The sequence below is a fragment of the Tachypleus tridentatus genome, chromosome 6, assembly GCF_004210375.1.
Source record: "Tachypleus tridentatus isolate NWPU-2018 chromosome 6, ASM421037v1, whole genome shotgun sequence".
Lineage (NCBI taxonomy): Eukaryota > Metazoa > Arthropoda > Merostomata > Xiphosura > Limulidae > Tachypleus > Tachypleus tridentatus.
In genome coordinates, this window is record NC_134830.1 from 169,653,453 (window position 1) to 169,680,178 (window position 26,726).

Sequence of the window (26,726 nt, forward strand, 5' to 3'; positions counted from 1 at the left end):
CAGGAAATATTCTTTTATCAACGAACATTTACCGAATATAAACTAAGAGTTAACAAGAGTCTATGATGACAATCCAACAAGTAAGGTTTATATATATGTGTGGTGTTGGTGCACAATAGTTTTCGAGATGTGTTATTTGTGCCATTGTACATGAAGTTAAGCCTAAAATTAAATGTAGCCTGTTACGACAGTTTTCATTTGATAAAGAAATGAATTAATTCGATATCGTTCCATTGCTGGGACATAGTTTGGACATTTAAAGAAACATAGAAGATGAAATACTTCTGAAGATTAAAGCATGAATTTAAAAAAAGGCAAAAGTCTTTAATAATAATATATTCAGAATTTTGATTTTATCTTTGTTACACGAACTGGGAACTTCTTATTCAAACTAAAAAAATATGTTTAAATGCGAGATGTTAGTAGGTAATTTTGTAAATGAAATATATGAAACAAAGCTATAACATTTATAAGTTCTGCTATAGAACATGTTAAATCAGGTAATAATACTAAATATTTTGGTAAATAAGGTTTAATTTCATTTATTACAAATGAAAAAAATACTTCATAATTACGCACACATCAACTAATATTTCTTCAGAAATGCTCATAAATTTTGAACAATAAAATATATACATTTTAAAATTTCAAACAAATCATGCTGAACAAAAAAATATTTATTTAGATATGCTCATAAATTTTAAACAATAAAATATAAACAGAAGTAAAAGTTGTAATAATTAAAATAACTGGTTTAAAATTCACATAAAGAAATATTTTGTAACAGTTACAACTGGCATAATAGAAATGTTTTTATTTTATATGACAAGAGACAATGTGTGTAAACATCTATATAATCTAAAAATTACTGATGATTGAAATAAGCATGGAATATTTTACATGAAATGTATGTTTAAAGAAACATTTATGTCAAAAATGCTTTTAAAAAAATCAGCCCATCTTAAAGAGAAGTAACAAAACTAAAGATCCATTACTTTAAAAAATGAGTTTTGTACTTTATAATTTTCATTCACCATAATGAGTGATTCAAATTATTATTAAAGGATGAAAAATAAGTACCTTGCACAATTTGATATTCCATGTCAATAGGGTGAATGTTTGAATCTATGTAAAATGGTTGTGGTCTGTGTACTTTGATATCCCATGTCAGTAGGGTTAAAGAGACACAACACTGGTTCTTAATCACACATACATTGTTTTCTATGCTCTGTTAATTTGAAACAATAAAGCAAAAATTAACACTTACTTGCAGTATTCCACACTGGTATCAGTTTCAGAAAGAATATTCATATCAACAGAAAAGTTACTGATCTTGAAATCTGACAGAGTAAAGTTCAGAAATCCATTCAGTGATCCATCTGGTGAAATGAAAAATGTATAGAATATTTTATCAACAAAACTCGAAGTAAAGGCGACGATCAATGCCTGAAAAGTAAGAATATAGAATTGATAGTTCAGAAAATAACATACTTTCACCTTAAATAATATACTGTAATATTATTTAGTTTGATAGTGTAGGAACAAACCTTATTAAGTGTTTCACACCATAAAGTAGATTTGACAATGTAGAAAAAAATATTCACATATGTAAACGTCATAGTACACAGTTAACTAGGTTTGACATTGTGGATAATAATAAAATTCACTGTGTTAAATGTCTATTGCATCACTAACCATTCTTGATAGAACAGAAAATAATAGCATTTTCATCTTAAATTTCTTATTACATCATTACTTTTTAAATTAAATGAACATCAATTTACTATATAGAATTATTATACTATATAATTCCAACATGGAGTAATAATATGGTGACACTGTACTTCAAGTGATTAGAAAGGTTAAAAATCATTTATTATTTCTGTTGACATTAATTGTAAAACATTATAAACTTCTGTCTCTTCATGATAGTAACAATTAAGCCTTATATTACACCAAAATTGTGATGGATCAACACCATGACAATTCTTTAATGCACAAAATTTGGTCTTTAATTAATAACAACCGATGGTCAGTAGGTTTAAACCTGTAAACTGACTCATAAAAAGAAATCACATCAATGTATTTTATAAACCCACTAAAGGTGCTTTAGAAAATCATTGCAGAAAAAATACAAGTACACAGAAATTCTAAAAGAAATCATATTGAGTAACAGTTTTGGAACTGACCTATACTTATAACATTAATTACAGTAATTTAATAGTCACCTTGAACATCAAACGTTTTTCAAAATAATTTTATAATTTAGATAACATTTGAAAGGAAATGCAAAGAGTTTATTTCACTTATAATGATTCCAATATCATACATGTGTATAAAGTTTTCCTTTATCACTGTAATCAATGTACGTGGTATTACTAACAGTTAGTGTTAAGAACAAGTACAAACATTGCTCAGTACATAATTCTATGTACTTACATTTGTGATGACAGAAATCTTTCCAACAGAATTAAGAATTCTGTACCATATTCCTATCAAAATAGAATCAACCTATTAGGATAACTGGAATATATTTCAATAACTTTACTCTCTAAATCTTTTTATTATTTTTTTGCTTACAAAACAATTCTCTTTCATTAACATTATATTCATGTATAAAATGGATTATATACAAATATATCTCAGCTAAGTTATGAATTAAGACTTGTCACTAAAGACTAATCAGAAGTTATTAACTCTAATAACTCTTCTGTGTATATTTAGTGTAAAAAAAAATCAAGGTTTGAAATAAAACAAATTTCAAAGTATGAATATTACATTAATTCACTATCTGGGTGACTAGAAATGTCATAATGAAAATACCTAAAAGGCTATAATCCAAATATTTCTTACAACTGATTGGTTTACACATGACTGTCAGAGTGATTGTTATTATTTACTAATATCAGGCCTCACTCAGTTAATGGAAGAGTGTTTGTATGTTATGAAGTTTTGTATCACAACATTATTGTCTACATTTTAAGAGCTTCAGACTGTGATTTCTCTGTTTTAACAGATTTACCATTATATATTTGTTTTAGTAGCTATGCTTGCTTCAATATAGTTTTCTTTTTTGCATGTGATGTATATTGTTGGCCATGAATTGCACAAGTCCCATCAGTTCTTGAAATTTGTAGAAGATTTTCAAGAGTAACATTTAATATTTATTTATTTAATGAAAACACTAGCATCTTCCAACTTTGGTGAATATTCTAGAAACTCACAATAAACTATATAAACCAACATGCTAAGAGCAGGAAGAATATTATTAGTCAGTTAAAGACAGTGTGATATAGGCCTCAGAAGCAAAAATTGTGATTAACACCAATTAATCATAAAACTACAAAACTGGAGAACAGGTACGTAGTAGATTTTGAACATTATAAACCATTCAATTTCAGCACATTAATTTGGGATATTATTTTTTCTACAAGGACATTAAATAGCATTCTTGAAAAAAGTCAGCTTTTAACCAGTGCAAAGCCATCCAAGATAGCCAGCTTAAGTGAGGTGTGACAGTCTCAACTTGGATTGAATTTCCTTGTTATGGGCCTGGACTGTCGATAAAACATCGAGTTCTAGATCATATATAAAACTCAGTATTGTTTCTAAAACTCTTGTACCTAAACACTAATTTGTAATAACTGTTACTATAAATTGTATCATTTTTTATTTTTTTATATTTTTAATAGATTTGTGTCAAAAAAGAGAATAGTACATGTCAATCTTGTTGGCAAATATCATATTTTAATACATACTAACATTTAAATAACAATTACATTCAAATTACTGATTATTTAGAGCAATAATACATAATGAATGTAACTTGATAAATCAGAGACTTGTCTGAAATAAAAAATGTGTAACATTGTTAATTTAATTTCTTCTTAACAGACTAAAACTAAACAGCTTACTGTATTCACCACACTGTGCACTAACCAATGTTCTTAACTCTTTCTGCCACAGGTCGTCATAATAAGCAAATAAACTTCCTAGCACCGAGCCTGATTTTTATGATGATGTTCAGCATAGCAAACAATGGTGCGAGGAAATGTAGCCACAAAAATTGTGGAAAATCCAAACTGCAACACTACAGAAGGATAATAAATTACAGAAACATTTATTAACTAAATTGTACATTTAATGTTTAAGGAAGTTCTTATGATTTAGACAATTAAATATAGTCTAAAGTTACTGTAATTAATGGACTACAATAACTATAATACATGTGGTGACTCCTGGAAGTATCAAACTTTAATAATAGAGAAAATCTAACCTAATGTAGTAGATTCAGGTCTAGAGGTGGTTGAATAAGAGATTTAATTTCTAGTTTGACATAAAAGTCAATACAGAAACATTAATGTCAAAATCAAGTAGCATATTAATAATGTTTCATTTAAAAAACAAACAAACTAAAACACAGACAAGGACCTTTAAAATTGCTGTTCCAGAAAATACTAATCATTGAGGTGGTGTAACTGTTTTACAGGTATTTAATAAATGTTTCCTCTATACATTACACTGTTCTGAAAAAAAGGTGAAACCCATAAAACTAAAAACAATTTCTTTGTTTGTTGTTAAATGTGAAGTTGTACAATGTGGAATTTGACCCATAACCACAGCAGGAATCAAATGATTAATCTTAGCATTATAACCCTTCAGGCTTAGCAATGAACACAGATCATATCAATTTCTACATCATCAAAAACTTTCTAAATGCCGCTCCAACTACTGTTTTTACATATATTATCATCATATCACACATTTAATATTTACTGTTAATTATACATTAACTATTTAAAAATATTTTAAACTACGTTGGAGGAACTTAAAATAATATATCATTCATTTCCATAGTAGCCAATTACTCAGTTAACTAGAATTAGAATAACTTAATTTTAAGGCTGTTGAATAATGTACAAACTACAAGGTCATTGTCAAAGATTTAACATTTTTCACAGACATGGAAAAAGTACCATTTTAACGTGTTCAAGTTTTTATGTACAACATATTTATCTATTAATGTAATTATTTTCATATCATTATTTTAGTTCAACTTAAGCCTTACTCATTTTCAGATATACACCAAAAAGACCCATTTGTTCTTGGTTTATTAAGTTGTAGTCATTCTCCCACTGAGTGGGTGCATGGTTTTCATGAACACACTCACCCTTTCTTGTAAAGCCGTAATAGCCATCTAGATAAATAAAAAAATATTTTTACCTAGTTTTAAAATAAAAACAGGTTTTGTTGCTGACATGAATGCATAAATAATGTAATTTTACATACAATCTGACTTATTACATGTTTGACTGAACATTAATAAACTACAAATCTTGAAAACATCAAAATCACTTTTTGGAAAAAAACTACAACACAGTTTGTAAATCTCAAAATGAGCCAACTGTCATAGAAAATGTTCTTACATGAAATTATTACAATAAATATCTATTTAAACTAAAAAACTTACAGAACACCCATTTCCACCATGACGTTAACGAACTGCTTCCCTACCACAATTATAGGTAACTGCAAAGAGAGTTCAAACAAACACCCTCCTGTTCCACACTAGAAGGAAATGTAGAAACACAGTTTCAAAATTATTGTGGCAATACCACTTTATAAAATATCTAAGAAAGAACACAAGACTGAAAAGTACAATAAGATATAAGTTGGTGAGCAAGAGTACTCATAACTTGTTCAGGACCAAATGGTCCAAAAAAAATAAAGTTTCAAACCTAAAAATTTAAAGAATATGTGTGATTAACATGAAAAACTGTGCAGAGATTGATTCTTCATAGTTTAACTTTCTCACGACAGGCTCAATCCCAGGAACTGACCTAATAATTATTCTGTGCTTGTTATAGTATTACGATATATTCACATCATTTGGTAGGCTTTATGTAAACATAAAAAGTTTTTTGCACACCAAAGATTATATTTTTTAATGGAGTATTTTTACTAAAAATGTATCTGTGAATACTTACATATGTATAGATATATAAATAGAGAATTTCTGTATACTAGTCTGAGTGTTGATTTCCATGTTTAGATTAAAAATACTTTTCTTAGACTCGAAAATTTCTAACTTTTTTTGTGTAATATTTAAACCTAAAGCCTTGTCACTGGTGTAACCCCTGAAGCAGTAAAGAAACACTGTCTGGAAGAACTTTAAATTGTGATATTAAACTACTTAGGTTTATACTAAATAGTTTTATGATCATAATAGTGTGTGTTTGTATATACATTGTTAAATTTTATTGTTTTATTGCCTTTATAACCCCTGAGTAATTACTATTCTTGCCTTAATAAGTTGTAAATCATATGACAAATATGCAGCTCTTGTTATGCTTTTGAATTCCATAATGCACGAGCTACTCATGAACATTTTTTAAAATATTGTTATTGTTAGTTTTTTCTTTGTTTGTGTTTTTTGGTGTTTTTTTTTAATTTTGTGCACAAGGGCTATCTGCACTAACTGTCCCTAATTTAGTAGTGCAAAACTAGAGGGAAAGGACAGCTAGTCATCACCACCCACCACCAATCCTTGGGCTACTCTTTTACCAACGAATAGTGGGATTGACCGTCACATTATAATGTCGCAACAGCTGAAAGGGCGAGCATGTTTGATGTGACAGGGATTTGAACCTGCAACCCTCAGATTATGAGTCGAACGCCTTAACCCACCTGGCCAAACCAGGCCTATTATTATTAGTAGTAACAGTAGTACTTATTTTACTTAATCTAACCTAACTGATCTAAAGAGATTCCTATTTTTACAACACATTGCAGTTCCCATGGCAATCAAGGTTGAATTGAAAGCAAAATATGGAATTATATTTACAGAAAACATTGCAATATGATAAATCACTTGACAGATGAAAACCATGGCTTTCTATTGGTTTTTAAGTAACACCTTATTGAGTGCCTTAAACACTTCTTGGTAATTTCTAATAAAGAGGACATCACAGGTGGGTGTGGCAAAATGGATTTGATTTCATGTCTCTGAGACCAAGTAATATCAAAGGTTATGAAAATTATAGTATGCCTAAGCGAAATTATATTATAATAAGTGATTTACATTAAATTTCATTTTTTACTTCTTGTAGGGGTGGTAAATAAATTAAAGACGAAAAAACCTAGAGAAAAAATGTTACAATTCTTAGACTAGAAAATTCTAGTTTTTCTATTTTAAATATTGCCTTCTGAAAGTAAAATCTTTAAACTTGTATACTATTAAAATATGGATTATGAGCTATGTTTTCAGGGTTTATTTATTAGTATATCATAAAAAGAAAATAGTTTAATCAACTTTTGAATGTAACTCGTTAAAACCTTGAGGCATGCACAGAAAAAGTTGTCTACAGAGAAAGGATTAATAATGCTATTTTTTGCCAGCCAAGAGGAAGTGTACTTTGAATAAAAATCAAGATTTCATGTTTTTTTACCATGAATTTATGACTTCAAGTCCCAAATATCAGTGCAAATGCAGGACTTCTTATAGTTGGTTTCAGATTGAGCATATACATATTGATAAAGTAGGTTATTGATCAACGTTGTCTGTGTAAAGTAGATTACCTTAAACAGTGCTGGTTAGTAAGGTCATGTGGGAGCTTATATACATATATTAAAATGCCATTCAAATGTAGCTTATTAGAACACGTAAGAAGTAATTTAAGTATGTTACTTTCTAATCTAAGCTACATTTGTGTGTGTATAAATAAATAATTATTACTGACCTTGGATCTTATCTAAGCCTAGATCTCTACTACTGTTAGTAGCAATAAAACAATGCAGGTGTCCTAATGATACTCAGGCCTAAACACAGGTCGTAGCAACACTGAATGAGATGTGCAAATTGGAGATAGTTTTCCAATGCTTTATGTTTAGTGTCATTTCTACAACATAGTGACAATGTTGGATACTTATAATTTCCTGGGAGAAAATTTCAAAAACCAAAAATTCTTATGAATATGTCTAAGAGAGAACATAAAAAAAGAACATTGGAAAAGAAAATCACTAAAGTCCTTAATTATAGAACATATTTAGTTTTATAGATTCAGTATAAAATCAAATCCTATTTGCAAATTTCAACTTAAACTATGAAAAACAACACAATTATTAGTAAAATATTTCCTTCAATGTTTCAGTTACTTTTTAACTTATTATTTGAATTCTTAAATCATAATATTCTTACATATTTAGAAAATAATTAAGTTAATGGCCATTTTTGCATACAATCTTCACATGACTATATCAACTTTAAAGACACTTTAAAACATTCATGTTTCAATATTACCAGGAGATATAAATGAAAGTCTGAAAATGACAAGTTGTCTTAATTATTTTAGTAGTGCAAAAGTATATAAAAAAGTAGGATTTTATAAATAATAACTGCAAACAAAGAAAACAGCAACATGTTATTTATTATGACTTAAAAAACAGAAAAGTGGCAATTACATTCCAGATTTAGCTTCTTAAAAATTACAAGATTACTGGGAAATTAGAAGCCACAAGGAGGCTTATTTTCTGAAGTTATCTAAAAATAAAAGTTAACATTTTTCTTAAACTGAAAATGGTTTCCAATAATACGTACCATCCACCAACACTATAGCTAGAATCTCACATTGATAAAAGTGTAGTTGGCAATGCAGGCTTGATCCACAAACAAAGCATTTGTACAGAACAGGAATGTACCAAGAGAAAAAATTGGTACAAGAGAGTGGAAATTACACCCTACCTCCAGAACAGATATGCTCTTCACTTGGAGCTTAGTTCCTATATCAAAGGCAGAACAGAATATGAGTAATCATCAGGTAGGCCACCCCTGACCAGACAGCCAAGATTCTATGACTCAGGGTTGGAATTATGGGGTTGTAGTACCTATATCCCATGTTGCTGGCAATGGCTATTAGACCACAATATTATATGTATATATACTGTAACCACAGAATGTTGCATTTGGCACCATCAGAATAATGACAAGAAAGTAAGCAACACTTAAGTGGACAGATTCTCTTCTCCACCTGAACGAGTCCAAAAGGTAACACCTGAGGTTCGGAATGATGGGATCCTGTATGCCATACTCAACAAAGGAACAGAACTCATCTGGTTTGGATTATGAACATTCATTCTCAGTCCTTAACCAAGTGTGGTAGGTGTATTCTACTTAACCCTCGAATTATGTGGAACCTGCACTCAACCAAGGACTTAGGATGGAACTGCTTTGGTTTCAGAATTACAATATAGTGAACCAACTTCCATGAATGATAACTGAAACTGGCACTGATCGAAGAGAAGGGTTTTGCACTCCCCAACTAGATAACTGTATGCAAAATATGAACCAAAATTATGAGTTGGTTCCCAGGAAGGCTAGAGCCACTCTTACTGAAATATGAAAAAAACATCCAGGAACCCTAGAAGGAGGACCCCTGACTTTGCCCTCTTCTCCAAGAGTGGTTGAACACACTCAAAAACTTTGGTGGAAAAGCCTCTTGTCTACCACAGATTCTCAAGCTCCACTAATACAGCCTGGGGTGCTAAAATGCACTGGGGAGTCCTGAAAATTGGAGCTTTGGAAACTTTGCAATAGGTGAATCAAATTCCCCACATTTTTTTCAAAGCAAACCGATCACAATTTATTCCACATGAAGAATAGTAAGATTCTCTTCAGCTGTTTTCATGAATGTCCATGAGTGGCAATCCATAATAAGATATCATCTGGCAGGTACCTAAATGATCTTACAGGGCACCTCATTTTGACAGAACCTGTTGCATACTGGTGGTAGTAATTATAGTAAAAGTAGTTGTGAGTATGAAGTTGAAAAGAAAAAGCATACCTGCCTCAGAAGCACTCACCCCAGAATGGCATACCATGAAAAATAAAGGGACCCTGGAAATAAAAGAGTATATGACTGAGGAAAATACTCATTTCTAGTAAAAACTTAGCAGATGTGGTAAAAAAATCTACAGGAAGTAGTGGAAAACCATCAGAAGAGGAATCGGCCATATCATGTAAGCAACAAGATAGGAGAGTAACAGAAGTATTCCACATACCAGCTGATAATATGTCTTCAAAGAACCACTGAACCGGGCAGCTAATGACACTGGAGATTGAGAAATAGCTACTGTGTCAACAGATGTTAGTATGTTTTGGAATTATTATACAGTACTATGAATAAACTGTGTACAAAAAAAATGTTTTTTAAAGAACAGTTTAACAGCTGAACTTTTATATAACAAAAAACTGACAATGTTATACATACTTCCTCTTGTTGATATCCAAACAATGAATTGTAATGTCCTGGATACCCAACAAACCTGTTGCATCAAAAGATAAATTTTAACATAAACAGCTGTCTTCACATGTAACTTAAAGATAAAAATAAAATCTAAAAAAGTCAATTCTGTATTGATGAATTATTGACACTTACTTGATTGTCCTTTTTCATTTTCAAGTCTCCCAAAATTTCAAAAGTAAAATCACGAGTTTGTGGGAAATTAAGCACAAAGCTACACAATGGGTTATCTATGCTCTGCCCACCACCAGTATCAAAACGTAGTTTCTAACGATGTAAGTTTGCAGACATACTGCTGTGTCACTGGGGGAAGAAGTAAAAGTTTAGGACACTTTGAAAAAATGAAGAATTCTATGGCATTTCAATAAGTTATTATTAAATTTTCCATGACCATTTAATTCACTGTAAACATAATCAATGGAAAAAACATTTTAGCTTTGTCAAAATAACATGTAAGTTTGTTTTTTTCTCACCTAGGTATTACGTGCTAACCAATACTTTGTTTAGAGGTTGAGGGGTCATCTGAAAATTCATTTCCAGCATCTTCTGTTATGCTGCACTAGACCTTAAGTGCCAATCAGCACAATTCACCAAGTAAATATGTGCCATTTAGGAAAATGTTTTATCAAAACAACTGATTACCATCTAAGGGCTGGGGCTAACTTCGACCAAAACTGTAAAGTGGCTGGATAATTATAATTTGTAAAATAAGCTTTGTTACACAATATGTCAACTATATAAATGTAGCCTGTTTTGATCAGCTGATTGAATAACTTGGAAAACAACACAAAATCATTTCACATTCTATTGTGCAATCACGATTAAAAGAATAACAACAACAACAACAAAAAAATATCTATAAGAAACTAATTTCCACACTACCACAGTCTGAATTACCCACTGCTACACGAAAATGGGGGGAAGAAAATGTTACACGATCGTATGCTATAATTATACAACATGCACTTTCTGAAAGAAGCTTGTCCTCTATTTGAAATTCATGAAAATTCTCTGATTTTTCAAGTTCTATAAAACATTTTATCTTGACTTTCCACAAATTTCGTGACACATACAGAACCTGTACAGACTTTATTGTTTTATTTAAAATGAAAACTTGTTATATTTAGATTGGTACATCAATAAATTATATTATTCAGCTTAGACATTAATATAATCTGCAATATTTACAAATAAAGAGCCCTCATAATGCTAAGTTTATTTATAAATAAACAAAAATAATGTGTTTCAATATTTAATTACTTACCTAGAATCTGAATTTGAAAGGGAATATTCATTTTTATGTTGTTACAAGTTTTTTATTGCTTAAGACAGATTTTTCTTACATATGAATTGTAATAATATCTTTGTATTAAAAACTAAAAACCAACAAAAGTAGAAAAAATAAACACATGAAGGTAAATACAAGTTTAGCACATTGCTTGAATAATTTAAACATCTACTTCAACCTACACATACAGATATTAAAATGTTTCAAAAAATCATGTTACGCATGATTCTTAAGCACTTCTATCAACAGTGATAAGTTGGTCTACAAAACAACTTAAAAGATTAGTTTTTATGACTATGTATTATCAGCTGTACCATTTAATTTGAGTTCACTGTGGATCTTTTTTTACTTTGTAAACTACTACATTTCATATTTTAACTCAAATTAGTCACCTTCCTTTGAAGAATGTAATATAAAAAACTGATGACAAATTTCAACATGTACATCTTCAAAATCAAACTATTTTACTATTCAGTCTGAGTGTGATGTATTTCTATATACAATATTTCACAACAGTATTAACTATTTTACAAAACGAATATTAACATACAGAAAAAGGTTGACTTAAATAAAAACTGTTTGTTTGATAAACTGTACCTTAACACTAATGATATCCAATTGATAATACTATTAAACTTGTCATTTAACATCAGAGATGTTTAGAGCTCTTAGGTGAAACATTAAGTTCTATTCTTCAAATAAAATCTTTAGTGTATAAATATCTTGCTGTCTGAAAGTGTATTATTTATTATTTACAAAATTCATTACTTTCCATAGTGATAAATATCAAACTTTCTAAGTCTGGTTCAGGTCCAGCTTTTAAGTTACTCTGCTGCTGTCACACGGAGCAAAGATATTTCTGCAACATAGTTTTGCACAATTAGAAATACTATGGCCAATTATTTTTGTATTGAAGGAGAGGAAGTCATAATAAAATACAAATCATAGGAATTGAAGACAAATTTTCCATATTCTTCTTAATTTGTCTATGATCTAAATAAATGTTAAGCCTTATCTTAGCTTATACCATTTTGTTGTTGTTGTTGTCAGAAGAAGGATACCAATGACTGTTAATCAAAACACTTATGGTCTAGATACACTAGTTCCATGAAATTAGGAAACACAAGTTAATCTTTAAATCCAAATGATTAACTTCATTCGATATTGCAACAGAAAAAAAGAGCTTTACATTCTAGTTTTACAGTGGAAATATCTTTTTATGGTAGTTTTTATACACATTTTTAGTACTCTTTGACAATTTTAAAATATATAACATGCAGTAGTGAAGCCAATTTATGTAATTCTCTACAAAAACTGGCTGCATTAATAAGAGATGTTTTATTATTAATTTTGACATGATATTATCTCATATTTTTATTTCAAAATGGAATTTCATATTTTAAAATTTATTTTATTAGTAGCCTTCATACACAAGCCTTGAAGTTATAAAAAATTATGTTAAAACACACAACATAAAATGCATGGGGTCAGTTTATTGGACAAATGCCATATTACAGATGGAATGTTCACTATATTTCTGAATTATTATTATTCATTATAGCATGAATTCTGAAGTTATTTTAACTTTGTTATTACAATGTCATTTTGACATGAGAAAAATAATGTTTTGAAATTAATACAGTAAAACCTGTTTAAGTCAGAAATTGCAAGAGGTTGAAACCTGTACAAGCAGGAAATATCAAAATTTTGCAGCATTATCTTTAGATTTCTGTAATAAAGGCCCTCTAAATGATGGAATTTGCATAACATGGATGTAAAACTATAGGCCCTCTAAATGATGGAATTTGCATAACATGGATGTAAAACTATCTTTCACCTGCCTCATCTATCGACAAGTAGGATTAGAACCTGAGTAAGGCAGAAAAATATTTTTGATTAATATTTTCTTTAACTATTAATAAATTATTTTTTAACAAATAATTTGTTTAAATATTAATAAATTCTCAGACATTTTGTTACAGTAAATATTGGTTAAATACATTCTGTTCATTTTTACTGCCATCATTATTCCAGAGGTCACTATTTAAATAAATGATTGACTTCACTTTTGGTTGCATTTGCTGATAAAAACCTAGAGAAACCATGGGTAACAGGTAAAAGTGAAAAACTGCACTGTTTCAAAAATTTAAGGAAGAATCAACTTCCTGTGAAATGGGAAGCAAATAATAAAGTGTGGATGACAAGTGCTATATTTCAGAAATTTTTGAACAAATTAAACAAGAGAATGGAACAAGAAAATAGGAATATTCTACATTTCCAAGATAATGCAATTTGTCACCCAAAAGGTTAACTTTTAAATGTTTGCTTAATCTTTCTATCTCCATGTACAACATCAGTTCTACAGCCACTAGATTATGGAATTATACAGATTATAAAATTGAAATACAGAATATTGATCCTTCAGCATATTATTGCAAAGATGGATGTCTGTAAGGGAGCATCTGAAATGACCATGAAAATTGACGTGTTAGAAGCAATTGCATTTTCATGTCATTCAATCAAGTACATAAAAGATGAATGTGTAATAAAGTGCTTTCGAAACTGTGGATTTATTCTTGATAATGGCAGAGATTGTAAAGAAGTTATTTGTTATGATGATTCTAGTAAAATCCAAACTTTGATTGAGAAGATTGATGCAGATGATTCTGTGAACCTGAAAAGTTTTATGAAATTTCCCAAGGATGTTTTAACAGAAACTGATGAAATTGATCTAAAATCTGTAATAGAATCGCAAATGGTGTTCTCTTTGAACTGCATGAGAAAACCCATTAAAAAAAATGAAACATTTGAGAGTAGACACTTTCTTCAAATAAATTTAAGATCTTGTAGGACTTGTGGGCTTGAGCACCCACATCTCACTCTCCTGATTTCTAATCTTATGCAAGACTAGCAAATTGGAAGTTAAGGTTAAAAAACAGTATCCCCACTACATTGTGGTTCCTACTTCACCAGTCACCTCCAAAACCAAGGATACATTTTTTATTCCCACATTGTAGCTTGCAACCTAGAATCCTTTTTGTAAAATATGCACCATATTTAGTTCAATTTGAATGTGTTTTGTTTATGGCTTGAAAACATAGGGTAATACTATATATAGAATGAAATGAAAATCAGTGTATCAAAAGCAATTGTGGCTGTAACCCACAGTCTCTCACATAAAAATTATCATGTATTATTTATAACCAAAATTTTATAAAAGCAAACCTGTGAGAGTTATATGTAAAATTATTCTTAAACCAATAGTGTTACTCAAAACTGATCTACTAAGTTTAATAGGTATTACCTTAACGTACACTGTACAGAATGTAAAATTAAAATTACAGGAGAATTAACTAATATGTAACACTAAGAACACTTGCCCAGAGTTCATTTCTTACAAGGTAACTATCCACACAGTTCACAAGGTTCAAATGTTTCACATCACACAATATTAATAGTTCAGTAATTAAACCTTCTTTATCAGATTGCTAGGTTAGATAAACCTTCGTAACAGCAACTTCCAAACCAGTTTCTCTATCTATTGCTTTATATACACCTGCTGAACCACTAAAACAATTAAAGAAATATCATCAAAATCTGTAATGTACTCAAATGTAAAGACTAGAATTTTATCATTCTAGTGATAAAATTATTATGCTTTAAAAAACAAATGAACAATGGAAAATCATGTTTAAAATATTTGTACAATAATAAAACTGTATGCATATCTTATTATACAGGAAACACGATATCATACATAACTAAATGTCTCTCAATACATGAAGACTAGCATAAAGTTTCAATATAAAATAAACAGTAAGTGAAATTGACACATGTAAGCACCACTTTTTTAAAATAACATTAATAACTTTTTGGAAGTGATTCTGGTGTTAAAATCGAGATGTACTAGTAACGTGATGATTTTAGAACCTTTTCAGCTAATCATTCATGAGTGAATTAATCCACTGAAGTAAATGTATGCTTTTAAGTATGAGAATATCAATGACACTATTGATTATTCTGCTCTATAAATCTTGTAAATTTCTGTATGACCAAATATGCTTTACAATTTCACAAAGTAATAATGTCTTTATACACTGTTATTCTACTCAACAGAAGTTACTAAATGCTCTCTTTTAATCAAAATGTGCAGTTATTCAGTTTCAAATTTTAACTTTATGAACTATGTAACTATTTCTGCTGAGACTTAAATAGTTATTTTTTAACACAAATTTTTGTTGATGTAAAAGTGAAAGAACTGTATTTGTGTGAGATGAATCAAACTGTCCACTTGTTATTCTGCATTTTTTAAATTCCTTGGTAGATCAAAAAATGGCAAGGAGTTCCTTTTGTTGAATATTTTTATATTTTATGATTTAAATCACATTTTCAATACATCAGAAATATCATTCTATAAACTGATTAAGCAGCACATGCATATCCCCTCTTCATCACATATTGTGTAATAATGTTATGAATGTCATTTCTTTCTCTACTGAAAATGCATTTCCATGCACTACTTACCTTCTCTTATATAAATAGCTATTCACATGCATTACTGCCCTCTATATGCAAAACATTTTTACATGCATGCCACAAGCCTTCTGCCTCCCCCTCCACTAGAAATGACTTATTCTAATGTGTGTCTCATGCAATTTATCAGGACAACCCACAACCAGTGAGACTGCCACATATTCAGGGTTACCCATGTTATTTCCTCTATTTAATTGTACCAGACTAACACTACTAGTTTTGCCAGAAATTAGAAGATTCTACTTTAAACAAGAAAAAAAAGAGGGATGTGTGAAAGGATGTAAGTACCTATTGAAAATCCAATTTTAGTATTGGAAAATTATATTATACCTGTGCTCATATAAATACCTAAAATCCCCATTCCATAATCAAAAGGACTAAAGCAATGGAATAAGAGAAGCATCCTTTGAAAGCACAGAAAGAAAACATTTGGAAACAAGAGAATAGGATACAAAGAACTGATATCAGAGACTGTATCACAAGTAAATTTTGTCCATTGAAGAAAACTGTGGTACATGTGGATGGAAAACAGTGTCCAAGTGGTGTGTGAAAAAACAATGGAACTGCTTCTAGTATAGTGACTAAGGCACAAGATCACACTCAGTAAGCAAACTATATCCAAAATTCATGTTACTGGGAACTGACATTCATGCAGGGATAGGGTGAGGAGCATACTGTCTACACTTCAAGTTCAGAAGATGCAATAACATTTATAACAATGAGTAATTACCATCAAAAGGTAAATAAGGCTCTAAAAAATTAAATAATAATAAAAAATAACTTACTGAACCAAAGTCACATGGTAATTTGAAGTGGCTACACGTCAAAGAAAATAGCTCAAAGAGGATGAAATGGTGATACTATGCAAACAGCAAGAGACAAATGTGTTAGAAGAAATCAATATATGCAGTTGAAAAGTTCTTCCATAGAATGACAAAGATGAAATACAAAAGAAAAGGTGAAATATCAAATATGATGAGAATAAATATGAAACAGAAAGTACACGTTGACAACAAAAAGAGATGAATAAACCAACTGAATCAAAAGCCCTGTCCCAACTGGTGAAGGCTGAAAAGAGAAATATCACAAACAGAATAGTTGCCAATGGAAAACGAGAGAGGAACAAGCACTACAGATGGCAGTTGTAAGAGCAATGAAACATTGAAGACGACATACAGGACACAGTCTTTATGGATCAGACATATAATAAAGATGACTAATGGAAAGAAAATAGATCAATGAGTTATTTTCAGTGGAACACCTGTTGAGGTGTGGATCCTGACCAATCACTGAAGACCCTGAAAAAGATTCTATGCAAGAACCCACTAATTGTAAAAAGCCCATTGATGAGCTCACATATGATCCTGAATAAAGGGGATTGTGGCAACCACAAAAAAACACAGCCCCAAACCGATAGCATGTCAGGAGTTCCAATATGATTAACCAGCCCACTTGAGTTATTTCGTGGAGCAGCTGAAATGTATGATGGGTAGACTCCTGTTCACAATGAGATAACAGTAACAAGTCATCCATACCATAATGAAAACACATCCAATGAGTTTGGCAATAATGAGAAGAATCTCAAAATATTCCAATAAAATAATAAACATAGGGCTCAAACTAAGCTTCAACGGGAGTTTTTAAAACTGATAACTTATCCATTGTTGGACAAAACCAAAGATATGGTGATATCTTCAGAGCTATTGGAATATGTAAGAAAGCATTCATGACATCCATCTTGATCATCCACATACCTTGAATAAAAATCCACTTGAGGGTGAGAAACAGTTCCATGATGAGACAAGGGAGAATAAGAAATTGAGTGAGGTGAAATAAATACATAACAGGTTGCCAGTCTTCAGTTTTCTTAGGGACAACAAACAGCCTAGAATAAAAACTGAGAAGAGGTTTAATGGCCTGGCCTGTCAATGATACGATCCTGTGGCCAAAAGAAGAAAATGGGTTCTGTGACAAAGGAAGTGGAGAAAGAGATTGTATTAAAAGTTATTCTGATAGAATTCAAAAAACCCACTCATCTGTAGCAAAAAAACACTAAAGAGGAACAAATTCTCACAATCAAGATCCCACAAAACCAGAATTCACTAGGTAGTCACCAACACTGTTGGCATTGTGCCAATTTACATGAAAGAAAATGAAATACAGAGCTCCTGGATGAAAGAACAGGTAAGCACTGAGGAATACTAAAAAGGAAGTAGGTACTTTGAGGTTTTATCTGTTACAAACAATTTACCAAGGAAGAAATGGTAGAGGATTCCTCACGTGATTTGAGTGCATCAGGAACATGGTTGATACCTACCACTAAAGAGAGGGGGCAACGTAATTTTCTGAGATAAGTGGGTGGCAAAATAACCTAGGAGAAGGCGATACTCAGATCCACAAGATTCTGACAACAAAAAAATCATGTGTGTAAGTAAGTCAAGAGATGATGATAAACCTTCAAGATTTTGGTGCATAGCCTGGGATAGATGATGTATGGTAGATAAACACTACAGAATGAAATGAGGTTTAGACAAATGTGTGGAAACTGGGTATGGGTAAAACATTGCAGGAAGTCATAGTGTGCCCCTAAATTGACTACAGCTGCTAAGAACAAGTTTTGATGATTTTTCAAAGCAAACTGATTGGCAGCCCGTGAGAGAAAAAGAGATACTGGGACTCTCAACCAGTTGGGAAGTAAGATGCTCATAAGATATCTAATATCCAGAAAAGATGGGAAGACTAAATAAAAACTATCATGCAACAAAGAAAGACAAGGTTCTATGAAATCAAGTAAATGGATGACACATCACAAACCTGAAAAATTATGTATAAGCAAGTTTTTAAGGCCGAGCTAATTCTACAGATGGAACACATGAAACACAGCACAATCTGAATTAAGTGAAAAGCTATCAAAATCTTAGTTAAACTAAACAGAGTTAACATGTTCTCGGGGAATTAAGGAAAGTTCAGGAGTACGTGCCTGACCTATATTGTAACCAATATCTTAGCAAATTATCACAGATAAACCCAACCACAGTTGATCCAACGTGTCACCAACAAAAAAGTGTTTTGTTGGAGGTATGATATTCAAAGTTGTAAAATTAACCTTGAAATTTGTAGGAAATAATATATAGAACACATTGTTTGATAGATGAATACAAACATGTGAGAAAATAAAATGTGTTAAAACAATAAAGATTGGATAGAGAATTTAAAGTCATAAGCTGCTTAATCCAAAATGATTAATACAAAAGACCACTTTAGAAGTATAACTATTTAAATTATAATTAGGAATCATGCTAAAGAAAAATTTCAAACTTAATAAAACCCTGCTGAAAAAGAAATGATAGTTCAGTAGAACTGAATATTAATCATATGTGTAATGTAACAAAATGTGTGTCATTTTCATTGGTGGAAGGTTTTCATGTGGAAATTTGTATGAGAAACTCATTAAAATCAAGTATTTCCCATGGATTGGTGGTGTGAAGCTTGTGATATGCATAAAACATGTTTTGCATATAGGGAGCAGCATTAAATGAGAATAGTTAATCTTGCGAAAGGATATAATGTAACGTATGGAAGTTAGTCATTGCAATGAATAAAATATGTACACATTTGCAATTTATAACTTTTTTTTTCTCTCTTTTTCACAAGGAAGAAGCACAATATTGACAAAGCTGGAAGTAATATGCGGAAATTGTCAAACCATTTTGTTTTTTATTTCAGTAGCTAGTATATGAAATTTATTTAACACTTGTTTGGAAATTCAGCAGAACAATGACCCATAACTTAGTTTCCCTTTATATAAAGGTATTTGAAAAAGAAAGAAATTGTGATGCAAAATTTACAAAATAATTTGCTCAATATCACATACTCACTCAACTGAAATTAAACAAAAAACAACTAATGAAAGTTAAAAACAATTAAACAAAATACCAACATACAAACATCAAGTAACTAATGAATGAAGTGATACAGATAAAGTAAAATAATACCTGTTAAGTAATTAGTGCTATGTTCCAAAAATGAACTTTTTATCTCTACTATGTTACTACTGAGTACAAATTTACCTTTAAATGATGTTATCATTCTTTTGAAAAAAGCTCTTGAGGTACATGTTACTTTTAAACTTACCCTTTACCAATTTGTTTTATCATGGTATATTTTTCATAGGGATCCCCCCATTGAAACAATACTTAACTTTTTCATAATTTCCTCACATCATTTTCTTTCTCTATGATGAAGTTTTATAAAACAACAATTAGTACACCACACAAACTTGTGTTTGTCAACAAAGATTACTTGTTACGATTGCTGTATATAACATTCAACATTGCACTATTATATTTATGAACAAAGTTAAATCTCTTACTTGGACAAAGGATCAATTTATCATGTTTTTATTATAAATAACATATCCTGTATTATTCTTTGTTGTTGGTACAACATAAATCCATTTAATAGCTATAAAAATTAAAAACGTCTACACAAATAACTGACATTTGGTTAGTGCTCCAATCATCAACAAATAATTCTACAGAAAATCAATGTAAGTGGGTTCAAATGAAAGTGTTTTTGGTTTTTATGCTCTATTGTTTAATTGACTAAGGTATTCTCAATACAAATACTACATATCGCTAATAATTCCTGAAAGAGTAACTGACATAACACAAGAACTATCGATACTATAAATACTGCATAGTAGAAGATAAGGTCGCTTAAGTTACGTAAATGTGTCTCTCCTTCAGGGCAACCTTGGTTGCACCTTTTATAATCAGAATATCTGACAACAGAAAGCAGATTGAAAGATATTAAGTAATCAGATCTGTAATTTTCATAAAATGGTGAATAAATCATGTTTCATACACATACCAATAATATAAATACACTTTGCGAAAATATGTAGAACAAACAACTGAATTGAATCAATGTAAATATCCAGTAACTGTGAAAATCAACACAAGAGACTGCTTCATTAATTACAAATTCCACATCATGTTTAAAGTGATATTATAGCTGTCTGCACAAATATAAGGAGCTGATGTTTGGAGTAGCATGATTTGGTTAGTCTGAAATACATTACAGTTAACATTACCGCTATGCCACATATAAAAAGTAGATATAACCTTGAGTGGTAATGTGTGTCCCATCCACTGAGGATGAATAAAAATAATCTGGCTTATATCGTAAATGTTATAACAAAGTGCAGCAACAACCTAAATGACTACTAACAAGTACATACTGTTCTTAACAAAAAAAAATTGAAGAGGTTGGTTGGTTGATTTAGTGTTTTATGGCATAAAGCAGCTGGGCTATTTGTGCCAAACATCTGGTAAAAAGGTAAAAATAAATTAATTGTAGTAAAATACAAAAAAGCAAATGAAGGTAAAACAAAACAGCATTGAAAAACAGAAAAAGCATAAAACCAATGTTGACACCAAGTCTACAATGTTAAGAGAGAAAGCAGAGTAAGAGAAGTTGTTAAGGACTTTCTCTAGCATAATAGTAATGATCATAACCCGCCAGGAAGACTAACAGGTAAGTACAAGAACCACTATCCTTCACCCGAAGTTGGCCTTTCCAGTCCTGGTTCCAGGTTATGTGTCACAACAGCCGTTATCAAAAGGTAAAGTAATAAAAGTTTTAAAAGACATGTAGCAAAATCGTAATAATAGTTAGCCAAATGTCTGGTAAAAAGGTAAAAGTAAAGTAAATGTAGTAAAATTCATAAAAGGAAATGAAGGTAAAAACAAAACAGCAATTAAAAACATAAATGGCATAAAACCAGCATTGACATCCAGTCTACAAAGTTGTAAAGGGCTTTCTTTAGCATACTGGTAATGATCATAACCAGCCAGGAAGACTAACAAGAGCCACCATCAGTCACCTGAAGTTGGCCTTTCCAGTCCTGGTCCCGAGTTATATGTCATTATGGCCAGTATCAAAAAGTAAAGTAATAAAAGTGTTAAAACACAAGCAGCAAAATTGTAATAACAACTCGCCAGGACAACGGGTAGTTCAAACAGCAGCGTTAGTCACCTGAAGTTGGCCTTTCCAGTCCTGGTGTGGAGTTATTTAATGTTATGGCCATTTTCCAATTTCAAATTGAACTAGAGAGATTGCGACTCTTAAAAGGGAGCCACAATTAAAAATAAATATCAAACACTTAAATGACATAATAAAGATTAATGGCCATTAAAAAACTAAAAACTTTATCAAGGTGGACAGAGTCACCGTCGCCAATAACACTGTCTAATGTTACAGACAAACCTTGGGACAGAACATGTTGAAAATAGTGCCGTCGTTGAGAGTCGTAAAGATGGCAAGAAAGTAAAATGTGGTGTATTATAGTGTTTTGAGTGTTACACAAACTACACACTAGTGAAACAGTTTTAGATAAAAGAAAACAATGAGTTAATAAACTGTGACCAATGCATAGTCAAGTTAGAACAACTTCTTCCTTCTGAACCTTACAGAAGCTAGACAGCCAAAGTCCAATATCGGGTTTTATTTAGAAAAGCTTGTTGTCATGTTGCTCACTCCAAGTTGACTACCAGCTGGCACGGAGCCAAGGCTTGAATACAGGGCCATAGTTCATGTACGGAATAGGCACAGTGGTGATAGTGCCAGAGCAGATAGAGTTAGTTGCCGTGTCTGCAAGCTAATTCCTGCGAATACCAACATGGCCTGGTATCCAGAAAAACTGGATAGAAGTCGATGAGAAATGGGCCAGTCAGTTTTGAATATCAGCAAAAACAGGGTGTGAGCCAACGTGAAGCGATTGGAGTACTGCTTAGCTTCAATATGATCCAGGGCAAGAGATATGGCGTACAGTTCAGCAGTGAACACAGAAGCTGTAGAGGGGATTCTGCATGCATCCACCGAACCGCATACAAACCATGGCAGAGCCCACAGTTACCTGATTTGGAACCATCTGTATAAATTGGAATGGAAAGATTGTTCGAAAGATGTTCAGTAAATAAAAGACGGTACTTCCAATCGAGAGTATCTGCCTTTCTCAGATAACTTAAATAAAGATCAAATTTGAGGTATGTAATAAGCCAAGGTGGGATGGGCTGACCAGTGGATTCTGCAATGTTATCCAAGGACAGACCCAATTCATCCAATTGTGCCTGGATGCCAAAAGGAGCAATGGCAGATTGTCCGTTCGGAAAAGTATGGCCCACTGAGGAAGGAAAACACATCCCCAGGTGGGATGCTTTGGTAAGGAACAAAGTTTTGAAGAATATAGTAAAAACTGTTGCAAATGGCAAAGATGCAGAGAAGGTTCATGACATTCTAAGTATAAGCTTTAATCTGGGGAGGTGCGGAAAGCCCCAATGCATAGTCAAAGTCCTTGATGATGAATGGAGTCCAGCATTTTTAAGGCCAAGGGTCTGACAGATCCATAGACCATTGATCCATAGTCGAGTTTCGAATGAATAAGAGCACGATATTCTTTAACATAAAACATCGATCCGCTCCCCAACTGGTGGTAGAGAGGACACAGAGGATATTCAGTGCTCTTGTGCAAGTAACCAGTATTTGATTTAAGTGTGGTATAAAGGTCAGCTCACAGTAATAGATAAGCCCCAAAAACTTGGTCTCAGGTACCACTGGCAGCAAAACTTCACCAACACGGAGTTCAGAATCAGGGTGAATATCCCATTGGTGGCAAAAGTGCATGCAAACGGTTTTAGAGAGAGTGAAATTAAAGCTGTTTGTAGTCGTACACTTCAGTACATGATTGAGGGCAATTTGTAGTTGCCACTGAATATATCTCATGCTCAACGACTGACATGAGATGTGAAAGTCGTCGACATAGAGCCCGTTTGCAACAGTGAGAGGGAGTTGTTCAGTGATGGCATTAATCTTTAAACTGAAAAGTGTGACACTCAAAACACAGCTCTGAGGAACCCCAAGTTTCTGTACAAAAGAACGGGGAAAGTGTTGAACCCACACGAACTTGGAATCTCCTTCCACTAAAAAATGGGCAAATGGCTACATAACCCATATATATGGAGGTCTCACAAAATGCCATACCTCCATGTTGTATCATAAGCCTTCTCAATGTTAAAGAATATTGATACAAGATGTTGTCATTTGAGAAAGGCTTCTCTGATCGATGTTTCAAGTTGAATTAGGTGGTCCATGGTGGAGTGCTGTTGTCGAAACCACATGGGGTTGGCGAGAGGAGGTTTTTTTATTCGAGGAACCATACAAGATGAGCATTAACCATCCTCTCTAAGGTCTTACAAAGACAGCTCGTCAAAGCAATTAGACGGTAGTTTGAAGGAATCTTGTGATTTTTTCCCAGGCTTAGAGAAAGGTAAGGTAGTAGCCTGGCACCAGGCATTAGAAAAAACATTCTCCTGCCAGATCTGGTTGAAAACAATTAGAAGAATATCAAGAGAAGCAGAAGAGAGATAGCGCAGCATGTTATAGTGTACATCATCAGGTCCAACAGATGTACTGCCAGACTGATGAAGGGCCATTTTCAGTTCTACCAGTGTAAAGGGACGATTATAGTCAAAGAGACAGTCAGTTCGAAAGGAAAGAGGTGAATGCTCTGCCCGAGTCTTGATGGCCAAGAAGGTGGAGGAACAAGCAGAAGTGCTAGATACCTGGCAAAAGCTTTCACCTAGAGTATCAGCAATGCTCCAGACATCAACTACCTCTTGGCCATCAGAAAGTAAGATCAAGAGGGGGACAGAATTGTAGTGCCCACTGACCTTTCGAACCCTGTCCCATATGACCTTGGAACTGGTTGTAGAAGATATGCTAGTTGTGAACTTAATCCAAGATTCCTTCTGGCTTTGACGTCTCACCCACCTAGCATGTGCACAGGACCGTTGGAAAGCGATGCAGTTGGAAAGTGTGGGATATCTACAAAAAGTATCCCAGGCCCATTTTTGAGCCTTCCATGCCATGTGGTTGGCATGATTCCACCACGGATGAGAATATTGAGGAAAACATGTCAAGGTTTTAGGAATACACTGAGCAGCTACTTGTATAATACAGTCAGTTACTGCTGCCACACAGTCGTCTATTGATGGCTGACTGACAATGGCAGGATCAAGTTCTGCGAGAGCAGTGAAAGTGGATCAGTCTGCCTGATCCAGCTTCCACCGGGGCACACGGGTAGGGTTGCATCGACCATTACCAGTCTCTGTAAAAAGTATAGGAAAATGACACTGCCAAGTGGATTATTATCAACCATCCATGAAAAATGGGAGAATAATGAAGAGATGCAAACCAAGAGATCAATAGCGGTAAAGGACTGACTAGGTGCGTGAAAATAAGTGGAAGAACTTGTATTGAAAAGAGAAAGATTGTGATCAGAGAGCATATACTCTACAGAGCAACCCCTCCTATCAGTAACAGCACTTCCCCAGAGTGGATGGTGTCCATTAAAGTCCTCCAGGATTAGAAAGGGAAACAGCAACTGTTCAAGGAGAGCATCAAGGTCTGACTGATCATATGTCTCTTCAGGGGACAAGTAGAGAGAACAAACAGTGATGGTATGACACAAGGAAACACAGATGGCTATGGCCTCCAATGGTGTGTTGAGTGACAAAGACAGGGTGGGGAATTGAAGAGGAACCCTTTTGAAAAATTAAAACATTTTCATCAAATATCACTTTGCACTACATTTAATTTGTTGTATCATTTAATGATGACTAGAGTTAACTGTTCTAGTTTCTAAAGCTTTACACTTGGCAAAAACTACATGACATTTTGACAATATGAGGTAGTTAATTGCTGTGGTGAGGAAGACAATTGTTTTGATAGAATTTCATAAAAATTGACCTTTACACTTCAGATAAATAACAAGGAATATATTTTTATTTTAATCAACATTTCACTTTCATGGATTCACCAGAGTTAATATATACAATTATTTTGACATTAGAATATTTATTAAATTATAAAATTATTATCCATTTATCCAATCTGTCTTAATGTGTCTCACAATGTATAACTTATTATTTATGTTTCCTTATTGTACTAATATTATAGCTGGTTTAAAACTGTAGAAAATTGTGTGTGGTGGTTGTTAAAGGAGATAAAAGGAAATGTTGAAGATAGAACTACCAAAAAGTTAACTTCAGACATGTATATACTTTAATATATGTACTTTTGTTGCTACAGTATTTCAGGCAATGAACTTTTTCATTTATCGCTTCCTAAATAGTAAATCAGTACACAATAACACAAAATCAAATGCTATTTGACAATATAACAAATAAATGTGTATAACAAAGCTTACTAACATCTGTAACAAAAGGAAGTTGTGTATGCATATATGTAAACACACACACACACACACCGCTCCCTGTATTAATATATACGCATGTAAACACACACACCACTCTCTGCATTCATGTATATGTAAACAAACACACTGCTTCCTGTATTTATATATTTGTAAACATGCACACTGCTACCTGTATTTATACATACGTAAACACACACACCAATTCCTGTATTTATATACATGTAAACACACACACTGCTTCCTGTATTAATATATATGTAAACCCACACACTACTTCCTGTATTTATATATTTGTAAACACACACACTGCTCCCTGTATTTATACGTT

At 32.2% G+C, this 26,726-nt stretch overlaps 1 protein-coding gene across 24 annotated transcripts in view; it reads right to left on the bottom strand.

Moving 5' to 3' along the window:
- LOC143254432 (uncharacterized) overlaps positions 1-26,726 on the bottom strand; it is a 105,680-nt gene that overhangs the window by 20,547 nt on the left and 58,407 nt on the right. For 13 of the 24 annotated variants that reach the window (XM_076509617.1, XM_076509615.1, XM_076509614.1 and 10 more), the window contains 6 exons: positions 10,434-10,601; positions 5,471-5,568; positions 5,069-5,197; positions 3,940-4,090; positions 2,440-2,492; positions 1,268-1,379 (listed from right to left, as the gene is read on the bottom strand). The gene's annotated coding sequence lies outside the window, so the exon portion shown is untranslated. Of the gene's footprint in view, positions 1-1,267; positions 1,380-2,439; positions 2,493-3,914; positions 4,091-5,068; positions 5,198-5,470; positions 5,569-7,739; positions 7,886-10,265; positions 10,321-10,433; positions 10,602-26,726 lie in introns of those variants that run through there. The other 11 variants (XR_013030194.1, XM_076509607.1, XM_076509603.1 and 8 more) reach the window with 10 other exon arrangements.